This window comes from Lepidochelys kempii, chromosome 1 (genome assembly GCF_965140265.1).
Source record: "Lepidochelys kempii isolate rLepKem1 chromosome 1, rLepKem1.hap2, whole genome shotgun sequence".
Classification (NCBI taxonomy): Eukaryota; Metazoa; Chordata; order Testudines; family Cheloniidae; genus Lepidochelys; species Lepidochelys kempii.
The window spans coordinates 123,406,705-123,420,916 of record NC_133256.1 but is presented as its reverse complement, the minus strand read 5'-3'; positions in this window follow the sequence as shown (position 1 = coordinate 123,420,916).

Genomic DNA, 14,212 nt, shown 5'->3' with positions numbered 1-14,212 from the left:
TCTTGCCATATAGGTAATTCCTTTGTTCAAAGTCAAGAGAAATTCTTGAAAAGAAGTTTGACACACTTCTTGTATACAGCTGTTTTTTTCTCAACCTCACCATAGTGTATCAGATTACTAAAATAATCACCTTGAATTAATACACTCAGGACTATGTCCTACAAGGGGTTGAGCACCTCACAAGATCAAGCCCTAAGACTCACTACTAAAGTAACTATCAGCTTTCCTGAACATTTATGACTTGATTCAAAGCCTGCTGAAGTTTATAAGAGGACTTTTATTGACCTTAATGGGCTCTAGATCAGGCCCTCACAGACAGCATGGACAGCAATACAGAACTAGCTAAACTCCTCAAGGTCTATCTCACCATGCAGTGGGCCCAAAGTATAAGATAGAATTAAGTTTTCAGGGTGGGGGACAAGGCAATTACATCTGTTGTTCCAATGTTCTGGTAAAGACCCTCAGTGGAATCTTTGTAGGCCATTACCCTCTCCTCCTGTACCTGAATTTGGGTTTAATGTCCAGAAATTTGGATTTCCAAAGAAAGCAGTTGGGCAAAGCCTTAGTTTTGTTATGGTATTTAAAGTACGCACCTGAGACAGATCCATGCTCATTTTATCCCTATGGAGTAGGGCATAGCTGAGCCTCATGTCCACGTAAGACCTCAGAATAATACTTATTAGGATTTTAGTGGCACATAGGCCTTGTACTGACTCTCTGGATGGGTGTGATTTTCACCCTAAAAGCCAATACAGTAATGATGGTTCCATCTTTTTATGCTTGTAGCTTCACTTACTGTTGAAAGACTCTCTCACACTCGTGCTATTTGGTCTCTTTCAACACCTTCTTGCTTGAGAACTTCTATATTCATTTGTCACTATCAAGATCATTAGCACTCAGCCTGGATTCTCTGTAACTGCTCCATAAAGTGCCTTCTCACATTTCTTACTGCAATTTTGGAAGCACTGATACTGCTGGCGGGTGGGGAGAAAAGAGCTTCAGACACATACAGTATGAGTGTAGCAGCAGTTAGGGAAAATGCAAGGCTATAAAAAAAAAAAGCAGAAATATTTTAAATTATTAAAAGCAAAGAGCTAAAATAAGCAACACCATTAACAAGCTACCTGTAAGTTCCATGCACTCCTAATACAAAGGTTTATGAATTTTTACTAAACATTTAGGTACTATTTAAATAAATATTCAGCTATATCCCTGTGAAGAGGTGATTGCCCTACACTTGCCCAGAAAGGGTTAAATCAGAGTGACCAGGTGGCTAATTAACCTAATGGGTCACAGCTGAGGGGAATCAGGTGGCCAGATAATCCCCTGAGTGAGTGAGGGAGACCAGCTGAGGAGGAATGAGCTGGGCTGGACATATAAAGATAGGAAATTTGAAGCGGAGGGGGCTGCCAGGAAAGTCTGCAGTCACTCCCTGAGAGAAGGGAGGTGTATTTGGGCTGGCAAGCCAGGATGGGGCTCAGGGAAAGGCAGTAAGGTCTAGAAGGGAACAGACCTTGACTGCAGGCTAAAGGGTCCCTGAGCCAGAATGCACAGCAGAGGGTGGACGGGCCTGGGTTCCTCTACAAGGCAGTGAATAGGAAGACTGTCTAGGACTGCTGGCAAGGAAAGACTTTGATACCCCAGAAAGGGAAACATGCATATGATTACCTGACTGGAGGGCCAAGTCCCAAAGAGGCAGCAGCCTCTTGTGGAGAAAGAGATGGGCTGCAGACCCAGAGAGGAAGGCGGAGGACAGCATGCAACCATGGGAAGGGGTCCTGATCTCAAAAGCTAGTCTCCAGAGTGACCAGGAGGTGGTGCTAGCCTAGCAGTGAGTGACCACCCTCATCACAGTTTGGTGGGGAATGCTGGAAATGATGGTTGCCCTGGATACAAGGGGAGTTTGAAAGACTGTGTGGGTGATACCCCCAATACAAGGGGGAGTGTGAGAAATTGAGAGACTGTTTAAGACAGCTGCCCCTGATATAAGGAGGATGGGAAAGGTGGTAGAAGAGACACTTGGGTAAAGAGAAAATGGAGCCATCATGTGCAAAGGCCTTCTTTGCAGAATGCAGGTGTACCCTCCCAAGCTCCACCACAGACTTTCTGCTCCCAGTGAAGGGGGCTGATTAACAAAGGGGGATACAACACAGGCCCTGATGAGAAAAGATTCTAGATAACCAGTGGAGACACTGGGAGGTGCAGAGATACCTCCTACAGTTGGTTGAAGAACTGCTATATTTGTTTGAGATCCTCCAGAAGGTGAGCAAGGGCTAGAGAGCCTGGGGCAAGAAAAAAGGCCCCAGGGTCAGGAGGCCAGAAGCCAAAGCAAGGCTTTGTTATGCCTGTGGGTGGAGGGGATGCTTTAAGAGAGAGTGCCCCTATTGGGAAGATACAAACCCTAGCCTTAAGGGAAATAAGGCAGAAAAGCCCCAACGTTTGACCTGTAAAGAAACCAGGAAGGGGGAATACTTGTTTCACTTGTGGGGAACCAGGACATGTGAGGAGGCAGTGTCCTCACAGACAGAACAATAGTTCAGGGAAGGGCAGAGTCCCATTGAGGGAAGAGTTAAAAATAGACAAGCCAAAATAAGTGTAAAGGGTCCAGAAAGAACCAAGAGGAAGTGTCAGATACCCAGAGGGGGTGCGTTAATGTGGTGGAGAAGACCAAAGGGGCTGACAAGGAGAAGAGAAATGAAAAATTAGAGAGACAAAAGTGTCCCTCAGAGGCCAGGCTGAAGGATATGGCGACTCATACAGAGACTAACCAGGGCGAGATAGGGATTCAGACCCTGGGAGAAGGGGTGCTGAGAGAGCCTACAGCACAAGGACCCAGGGTAACAGGTGAAATTGAAAGCCATCAAGTGGCTTTGCAAGTGTCACCAGAAGTCACCAGACAGCAGAGTTCCAGAGTGGGAAATTCAGGCTGATGAGACTGGCAAGTTGCTCCTCATGGCTGGAGACCTAGAGCACAAGCAGGATGTCCAGTGTGCCCAGCTGTGACAGCTCCAGGGGAGAACCCAAATGTTGCAGTCTTGAGAGGGAGGATATGTGATGGGGGTGTTTACCCCACACTTTCCCAGAAAGGGTTAATGCAGAGTGACTAGGGGACTAATTAATCCAAAGACCAGAGCTGAGGGGAATCAGGTGGCCAAGTAATCCCCTGACTGAGTGAGGGAGCCCAGATGAGGAGGAATGAGCCGGGCTGGACTTATGGTGACCTGCCCGAAGAGCCAAGTCACAAAGAGGCAGCAGCTCGTGAAGCAAGAGAGGGAACGCAGATCCAGAGAGAAAGGCAGATGACAGCATACAACCATTAGAAGGGTGTTAACCTCACAAGCTATTCCCCAGAGTGACCAAGAGGTGGCATCAGCCTAGCAGTGAGTGGACCACCCCGTCACAATCCTATTTCCCCTCTGGACATTTAGTTGGAAATTTCTAGAATTTTGCTAGACTAGACTTGAAAAAGTAACACCCTATTTCCTCTTGAGAGACTTGAAACTTTGGTTTTGTTAAACTGGTCTCTGTGAGATGTGTTTTTGAGACATTGCTCTTTAATGATGTTTTAACAGGCTTTTTCCATAATACTATTTAATAGGAATAAAATGTTCTTTGAGTATCAGTATTAAATGTATCCCCATTGATTGGAATGACTTTACTTTTTAATTTGCTTTGCCAAATTTGAGGTATGCATAAATCAATAATTGCAGTAAGTTGTTATGAGCAGTTGCCAAGTTAGAAAATGTTTCCCATTTGAAATACAATGATTGTGTTGCCATAGTTACACTGAGTTTCTGAAATAAACTTATTTCATCATTCTTATATCCATATGTAAACAGCTGAACTCTGTCTGCTTCTTCAGTTCCGAGCACCATAGGTACAGCAAGTCAGTTTAGCTAGTTAAAACAAAATTACTGTATTTTTCACAAAATGCAGATATTTAAAAGTGCAAACACTAGGATGGATAATAATCCTCTGACAATGCCAGTGATAAGTGCTAACACAATATTCCATGTATAGATAAAACTTTCATAGCAAAAAGGACCATTTGGAGCATTCCCATAAATAATCTTGGAAAATATGATGATGATGATGATTTTAAGTTAGCAAGAAATTTTTTTTAAAGCAGATTCTTTAAAGTTTGCTAGTTTTTCAAACCGAAAACCTCTTGTGAGCTAGCCAAGTGGGTAAGTGGTGTTTCAGAAGTCAGAACAAACAGCTGAGAAGGGAGTACATGCAATGCTACAGAGGAACATACAGTTCCTGGAACTCAGTAAGGCTCTAGTCGAGATGACAGAGGTATGATAGTCTCACTCTCCAGACTGGAAGAAAGTGCATTTTGGATATGACTCATCTTAACCTAATGGATGTAGCCAGGAACTTAAACTTCAGAGGATTCTTCCTTTTGCTGATTGTATTTTGGGCAAAATGTGAACTGCTACTCTGGGACTGATGATTATAAGCAGGATGAAAATGGCATCCCAGAGTAGAGATGGATAGAAATACACTTGAGGCCAGATCATTCCTCAGAAGCCTTGGTAAATAGATGTGTCTTGCATCATTCCTTCAGAGACAACAGACTAGAGCTATTGTGGACCATGCAGGAAGTAAGTTCCAAACTTGAGGAAATTCCCTGCCAGTAGCTCACCTCTCTTATATACCAAGTAGAGTCCAGCTCAAGCACCAGGGTCATCTCTGAGGTAGGTAGATCCCAAGCCATTAAGGACTTTATAAGTTGAAACCAACACCTTAAACTGCACCTGGAAAAAACCAGGCAGCCAATGCAGATATCACAGAGCAGCGGTGCTATGTGCTGCCAGCAAGATATATCCGCTTCCATTTCTGAGCTGATTTAAGGTGTAGCCTCATGTAGAGCACATTGTAATACTAGCAGGCAATGCTTCATCTTCTTATGAGTGGAGGACCATTCAGCTCAAGATGGAGTCTCACATGCTGAGACCTGTAATCTCCATAGGTCATAACTCCGTGTAAAATAATAAGGAAAATAATGCCTGCACTATAACGTGATGCCCAGCTGTGGAGTTAGGTGAGTGATAGTAGCATGTGTATGGCCCTTTTAAAATAAGGCATTGGAAAGAGCAGACATTGAGAGGTGAAGCAATCTGGGTGGAGTCTGGGCTTAGTAGAATAAAAGGTTTATTGAGTAATTGACAAGGAAGAAAAGTTAAAATAATTAGATTAGGATCAAATGCCAGAGTTTGGGAGCTTGATAGTCTCAGCCCTGAAGGTACAAGTAACTTCAGTGGAATTTACTCATATCTGGCAAGGGGAGAATCAGAGCCCACACATTTAAAGATAAGAGAAACTCTGGTTTGAAGAGCTAGCCAGGACATTATCCTCCCCTGCTATCACCTTCCTCTAGTTGCTGGTTCTCATCGGCTATGTCCTCCTATCGACTAATGCAGTGGTTTTAACCCTTTTTTCATTTGCGGATCCATCAACATTTCGAATGGAGGTGCGGACCCCTTTGGAAATCTTAGACATAGTCTCCGGACCCCCATGGGTCCAAGGACCACAGGTTAAAAACCATTGTTCTATGGTAACAACAACCTTTTGTGGACCCTTTAGACATAGTCTGCAGATCCCCAGGGGTCTGTAGACCACAGATTAAAAACCATTGTACTAATGCAATTAACTTTGTATCTCAATTGGTGACCATTGTATTATGGTGCTAAAGGTTCAGGGATCAAATGATAGTGATATGTGATGGGAAGGAGGTTTTGCAGGTGTATGGGATAGAACTTTGTTTTGCGTTTTTCTTTTATTTGTATATACACACACACACACACACACACACACACCCCCCTAGGAAATTACACTCACCCCAAAAAAAACCCAAAACCCTTTTGTGTTTATAGAATGCTATTATGGCTGCAAAAGCAAGCACTCAAAAGTTAAGAAATGCCAATATTAAGGTTGACTGTGCAATCTTATTTCTGCCCCTTCTCCTTATGCATTATGATACAGTCTTTAATTACATGAGTCACATACCATTTTGTCCACAGGACCACTGCCTTTTTCAGTGCTCAGTGAATAAGACAGCTGTTCTATATTTGTTTTTAGCCTCATGCTTTATTTACTGCACATCATCCAATCATTGCATTGAAGACAGAGCTATTAGTTACCTGGTGGGTTTTGATATGGTGCTCGGCAATGTAGTATCTGAGTATATTACACACATTAATTTATGTATTGTCACAGCCACCCTGCAAAATAGGAGAGTATTGTTATACCCATTTGATAGATTGGAAAACTGAGACAAGAAGACAAAGTGACTTACTTAAGGCAAGATAGTAAATCCATCACAGAGCCAAGATTAGACCTCAGGACTGCCTGAATCTCTGTGTTCAGACCTCCAAATCACACTGCCTTACTACTAAATGTATTGAACACCCACAACTTTGGTTGATTTCCATTTCTGTGGTGAATGCTCTGCACTTCTGAACATCAGGCCCCAGGTGTCTCAAGTCAGGCACCCAGATAATGAAGAACACATGTTGAGTGACCACATGCAAAAATTTTGGTGCCAACAGTTTGTCCAGAAGCACTTAGGAAATCTGCAGCAGAGCCCAGGATAGAACCGCCTCCTTCTGAGGGGGGAAAGAGGGGTTCTTAACTGTCTTAAGCACAAGACCAGCCTTTATTTTTTGCATTAATTTGCTACCTGCTTTATTCTCTACACATGCCTACCTTTCATTTTACAGTGAATGAGGAAGGGGTCCTTCAGAACACAGCACAAAACCTGAACACAGTCCATTCTGTGCACTGAATGAGGCAGAGGTCCTATGGAAAAAATAGTGTGTAATCAGGTAATTAAAGACTGTCATAATGCATGGGCAACCTTAATTCTATACTTAATTTCCAAACTTTTAAGTCAGGGGAGGGGTGTTGTATGTAAAAGGTACATATAGTCCCCAATCACAGCTTTCTATAACCAAAAAAGAACAGAAGATTGCATCAAGTGTCTTAGAAACCTAGCTATGCAAGTCTAATTTACCTAGAAAATGCTTAGATGCTGCAGTGGTGGGTGCAATAGAAACCCAATAGATAGGTCAACAGATCTTCCTTCCATGTACCTGCATAGGAAACAGCTGTAATTTAGGTTTCAGAGTAGCAGCGGTGTTAGTCTGTATTCGCAAAAAGAAAAGGAGGACTTGTGGCACCTTAGAGACTAACAAATTTATTTGAGCATAAGCTTTCGTGAGCTACAGAAAGGCCTCGACCACCGACACTAGGGTGGATCAAGAAACCGTGACCCCTTTTTTGCCATCTAAAAAACTAAAAATGACTAAAAGAGCCGAATGGCTCAGTGTGTGATCTTTTTCACGTTCTAATTTTCTTTTTAAACTGTAATGTTTTGCTTTAAATAAAACATTTCTGAATTGGTCATTGTGTTTTGTTTATTTTTTAAAAACCCCGCCAAACATCAAATTTAGTTGACTATGCTCCCAGAAGACACACTGTGGAGAACAGCCAGAGCTCAAAATGTCACTCTCAGCCCAGGAGAGTAGCCTCCGCATCAACTCCATCACTAATTTGTGTCTGCGGACCCATGCTGGAGACAACACAGTCTGTTTGCAGACAGGTGTAGTAAATTCTGCTGCTGGATATCTCATTGCCCCCTGGGTGTATGGAGGCATTATGCCTACTCCTAGCCTACACAGCCATAGTGCCTCCAGCTAACCCTACTGGAGATGTGTATCTCCTCCTTCCTCCCTAATACAACTCTGTAGTGGTCCATGGCTCTTAAGTCGGGAGGGAGGCCACTGTGCCTCACTGAGTCAGGCAGCAGCACTCGGGTTCGAGTCGTGCTGGTGGGGCCAAGCAGTAAACAGTCTATAATTCGTAGCCTTCTAGCAGAAGCAAACAATCATTAACTGCCTGGAGCTCTACTCCCCTCAGGTGGGGCAGAGCAGTAAGCAGTCTTTAGCCTAGAGTCTCCCAGCTACAGCTGCCACCAATCAGGAGTCTAGGGCTCTGGCCCGCTAGGCAGGGCAAAGCGTAAGCAATCATTAGACCACAGCCTCCTGGCTGGGGCAGACAGCAATTAACAGTCTATAAGGGGAGCTCTGGCACTTTGGGTAGGGCAGAGCAGAGGGCAGGCTATTGCCTACATCTCCTGGCTAAGGCAGCCAGCAAACATATAGTCCGGGCACACAGTCTCCTGGCTGGGGCAAGATATGAGTAAAGCATAGGCCTTCTGGCCTAGGGGTGAATAGGCCACCACCCAAGGGGTGAGGTTGGGGGCAGGGGATAGGGGGACCCAGGCCCACTCTGCTCCACAAGGTCCCATCCTAGGGCCCTAAAAGCAGCAAATGGTTCCACCACTGGGTCAGTGGGGAGCCTACCAAAACACACTGACCCATGGTCCTGCAACAAAACCTGACTAAAGTCTGGTTTCCTAGGGCTACTTCCTACCACAGTCTGGGCAGGGGCAGGGGGATCCATAGTCCAAGAGTCCTGTCTCCTCGGCAGTACTGGCAACCCCTCTACAGGGTCGGTTTCCTCTGGCAGGGCGCTGCACAGCGACAGCATTTGCCAGCGGGCTGGAGAAGTCTGTCTCCTTTCTGACTCCACTCAACTGAGCTGTAGGGTCCTCCCTTTATACTTCCTGTCCTGCCCTGGTACTTCTGACAAGGGGTGCAAGATGGGTATGGCTCCGCCCACCAAGGGGAATGTAGTGGTCTCTCGCTCTCAAGTCTGGAGGGAGGCCACTTCACCTCACTATAAGTTCTCACCCTTAGCACACAATCCATCTAGCACTGAAATCAATAGGTTCCTTCTGTTGACCTAATGGGAGTTGGATCGGCCTTTGAAGACTATATTTTTTACAGCCAGTCAGTAAAGTTTGTAAAGCAGTTTGAGAGCTAGTTTAATGAAAGATATTATGTCAGAGCAGGATTATTCTCCTAAATGATATGGTAATGAAGTCTGGGTATTTGGTTTGGAGAATGGAAATAAGGCACATTCTTCTTTGTTTTGGTACTCACTCTATACTCTTTTGTATGTGGTACTTGAGCTTAGATGATCGATCTTTTCTAGGCTGATCCTGCATACCTTAAATACCCAGATCTCCCATTGACCTCAGTGGGAGTTTTCGATGTGCAAGGAATGCAGGATTGGGCCATATAGGTGTGAGATTTTCCATGTTTCAGATGTACTATGGCCAACAGCTACCCCATCCTGTTTCTTCTCTCCTCATACGTTCATTACTATATTTCTGTACCTCAGGAAAAAAAGCTGAGAGAGAAGCTCCTCAGGAAAGAAATAAATACATTTTTACTGACAACTTTTAAGGACTTTATTTTGTTACTGTGTTTATTCTTATCCAATTCAAATTCTACAAAGAGAACTAGAGACAGTATCCAAAAATGCTAATGGCAATAGGTCAAACTATAACTTTTTGGAACTGAAAATAAATTCTCACTTAAAGCAGAAGAAAAATAAATACAAAGTCGGGCAGGAAATAACCCTCAAAATTGCCAATGATTTCAGAAAACAATCAGACAAGTAATATTTGAAGGAACGTACTTATTCTTCTCAACAAAAATGGAGAGGAAAAGGATGAAGCAGTTGAAAATAAATCACTTCCTACAGACCAAAGCTCCAAAAAAAGTGTAATTGTATTTTGACATTACTAAATTTCCTATAACCATTATTTTCTTTAGTTCTCTTTTAAATATTTTAGTTGAATATGAATAGACAGAAAAAGAGAATTAAAAACACTTATTTATAAATTGCTATGAAATTATCTTGTGCAGGAGCTGCTCTTTTAGCACAAAGTTATGTAGTTTATATTTTGCCTGATAGATCCTATAGTACACATTACTGATCACCATCCATTGTTTGAGTGCTTTCAAGGAATAGAAAGTAAAGATTTTTTTTCCATGATATCCCATCTCTTCCATAGTTACTGACTTCATAATATTTTTTAGGAAAAGCGGGATATCAATGAGTAGTGTTGGCTGGGTGTGAAACAGTAATTGAGATATGTACTGACGGCATTCTAACTACATAACAAAGAGCAAATGTAGGAGCTTCAAACAGATCCAGGCACTCATAGAAAGAGCAGGATTACAAAAGCCAAATTCTTGTTCTGACTTCAATTTACATAAACTGATACAGAAAAGAAATAAAATAAATATGGCTCTAATAAAAAGGCACGCTGGCAGAAATTTGGGAGTTCCCATTATAAGGAACAACCACTCTTGTAAGGCTTATTAAGCTCAAATACAACAAGGATATCACGCACTGTGGTTCCAGAGAGATTAGAAGTATGGTTTAACTCTTGAATGATCTCTGAATTTAGGGCCAGATCAAAAGTGCATTGAAGTTAATGGAAAGACTCCCATTGACTCCAGTAGGTTTTAGACCAGGCTGATAATGAAGTTATGCAATAAGCAGTGACAAGAAGGTAAATTGGATATCCCTTTCCACATCAGGGTGCTGGCTTTACTGCAAGCAGGGGTTAAGTTATGAGAGAAAATTGCATCTAGTATACAGACAGTGAGGGACATGACCATTTTCCTTGCCCCTGGCCAAATGAGCATGACTTCAATGGGCTTTGGATCAGATCCACATAGTCCCCAAATGGCCACGCATGCATAGTCATTTGTTTAAAGGAATGATGCTAGACGAAAAATTAGCAGCCCTAAAAAAAAAGTCATAGATATAAAAGTAAAAGCCTAAAATTGTGGCATCTGTTCATCATCGCTGAGCCATATCCTGCTATCAATTTCTTTGAAAAACTTCCATTGACTTCAATGGACACAGTCTGATGGCAGGGTATAGCATATTGTATTCATTCTCTGAAAACCCTAAAGAATGAAAAATGGTAAATAAATGAAAAGCTCTGTCTATGTATGTTTAATGAAATAAATGGTCCACTATTAAATAATCACTTTGGCATCAGTTATTTTGAGTATTCTTTAACACATGATTACAAATGTTTATAAGTTTATTCATATCTCACTTTTACAAGATGTACATTCATATCATGTGATTCAACATAATACACTCTGGAACTGGAACTCTACATGTCTGGTGAATTCATGTAGGAGCATGCTGACATAACCAAAACCTAAAAAAGGTTTCTTCCACAATAACAGAAGGGTACAAACTTTAAGACCAGTTGGTTTTGGAGAGTTTTTCATTTTAGCAATCCCTGAAATGTCTGTAAACTCAGACATACTATGTATACATAACCAAAACAACACAATGGTACTGTAAACCATACTGGCTGCTCATAATTTCGCAAAAGCAACAGGTTTAAAAAATATAAAAATAAATGCAAAGCATTGTCAAATTTGCACTCAACATAATTAAAATATTACAGATTTAGAAATTTTCAAACAAAATAATAAATAAAACATCCACATACATCAATACAAAGAAACAGAGATATTTACCTGTCTTTGATGTAATTAATACATATCATAGGCCTAGATTCATGAAAGTATTGCCTTTCAATAAATATCTTCAGCTTCAAAATTTGATATTTTCTACATTCTTCAACTGATTTTAATTAAATATCAAATTTCAATAAAATGTGTATGAACTGCATCAAGTTTTAATCTTTATTGAAAATCAGCAAATTCTTAGGCTGACTTTTAATAAATTAGGCACCGGCTGATAATGCAAACCTTGTCCCATACAGACACCCAATATTCAAGGGACATTAGACATTGTACCTCTTTTGAAAAATGCCTCAAACACAGAAGTCCATGGCCTACCATTGACCTTGCTAGAGAGGCTAACTGGCAAGAAATAACTGGTATAATATAAGCAGCTGGATTGTGTCCATGTGACCTGGGTCACAGCTTTGAAGGAGGGAGTAACTCAAAAGGAGGCACCATTTTACCAACAGGGTAAGTCACAAAGTGAAAGATTATATTTTCTTCTTGGTACATATAACTCCCATTAACACTGACCAGTGATTCAACTGAGAGGGTATGTATTAGTATAGCATATAGGGCTTTTTTTTATTGTCTCCAAAGACTATCAGGCCCTAGTTGATTCCACCACATCCTGCTGCAACCACTATATGTTTTTCAAGGTACTGAATCAGAGGTTCTACCAAATCTCTATATTACCACTGCCACTTGGAGTTGTGATTGCAGTGGGAATTACATGCACACTAAGGGAAGAATGCAACATAAAGGATTTACTAAGCTACTTACAGAAGAGGAGTGAGCATGTCACTGTCTGCTTTAACTGTCAACAAGGAAGATCTCCAGCCACGTGGATTGTGTCACTTTACAGAGCTGAAGATCATTAGTGATTCAAGGATAGTAGATGTTATAAAAATAAGTATGTTTCTTCAGAAATAGGTGTCATTTATTTTTTCTACATTTTTGTAAAATTTCCTCAGAAAGAAAGGGGAAAGAAGGATCCTGTCATTGCCATAGTAATAATGTCTCCATAAGTTGTAACTATCTATAAAAAGAAATGAAACAATCCTTTTGCCTACCATAATTAAAAGAGTAGAATGCACATGTAATTTCTCCCACCCTCCAAAAAATCCATGTTTATCCTTATTATTGTCTGAGATTTCCACAGGACTGTGTGTACTAAAGTATTTGAATCAATGGCCCCAATGTGTCAACTCAAAATTATGTAGCTAGGGCATTTTTTCTATTATTTCATGGGCAAATGTAGAAACAAAAAAAGGCAGAACAAGCATGCAAAAGAGTGACATCAGGGTGTTTAGTCTGTGTGAGAAATTGTTAGTAGCGGAGACTGGTAGTCAAGGTATTCTAGTGAATTGTGCATATGATTAGGCGCTAGGAAATTCTGAGTTCTAATCACATTTCCGCCACAAACTAGAGACCTGGGATGAAATCCTGGCTCCACTGAAGTCAAAGGAAAAACTCCATTGACTGAAAGGGGCTTTAGATTGGGTGGTAGCTGGATGGTGTTAGGGAAGCAAATTAAGGCTTCATTGTCACCCATAATCATGCTGAATATTACCTTTGGAGTAAGGTAGTAGACTGTAAGCTCTCTGGTACAGGAACTCTTTTTGTTATATGATTGTATGGTGCTTAGCACAATGGAGTCCCATTCCTGATTGTGGCTTGTAGATGCTACCACAATACAAATAATAGTATTCAATATGATTATGGATGGTAGAATCTGGTCCTTAATTTCTATGCCTTAATTTCTTCCTCTGTAAAATTGGGATGATGATAATTCTTACCTACTTCATATAAAAGGCATTATATAAGTGTTAAGGATTATGATTAATAAACCAAAATATTGCCACATCTATGGCCCTATTACGCCAAAAAATCTGATCTCATTGGTTTCTTTCTTGACTTTCCCAAGTCAATAAAAACTGAGTTATGGAGTTAGCTTCTTATTCAAGTTGATACAAATTCTTAAGCATATTTTGATAGTTCAAAATAAATTTGTAGCTGAGTTTCATCTTTTGATTACAAAGGGCTGTGTGTGATTAATTGGGCCCTGTTTTGAATTTTTATATACTTGTTTCTAGGCAAAATTATTAATTTTGAGGTGGTTCAAGTTATTTTCAAAATAACATTCCAACTTTTGAGGAAGACCTTTGCTGGAAGCCAGTTCACACTAAATGAAGACCCACACCAAGAGAATTCCATCCAATGCACATTGTTCTGATGATCAGTGGAAAGCTCTCATTTCTCAGAATGGGAGATTATGCAAAGACTAACATGGCCACTGATGTCCAATAAATGAGGCTCATGCTATCTATTAATTCAGTAAAGGTAATCTTTTAACTTTACTAAGTATCTCAGAACCTTAATTGTCTTATCTTCAACCACTTACCTGTTGAAGAAGTTCACGATAAAAAGAAAGAGGAACAGACCACAGTGGTTGAGATAGAAAAGAGACTGAGGTCCATATGCTCACTATGTGCAGATCAGGGCAGTCCCATTGAGGGAAAAGCTACACTGATTTACACCCACTGATGATTTGGCCCTTAAAAGTGCCAGCTGAAGCAGAAGTTCTCACAAGGCCAGGAAGAAAGAAGAGAAGGCCAAATGCATGCTCCATCCAAAGCTGGGCCCAGTGAGCCTTTTGGACCAGTTGTCACTGCGATTATCCTGCTCTTGAAATAAGAAAAGCAGAAGCAGTTTTGACAGCAGCACCTTCATTCCCATGTCAGGATTGCATCTGTCACGTGTGCTACACTGAATGAAAGGCAGGAGCAGCATGT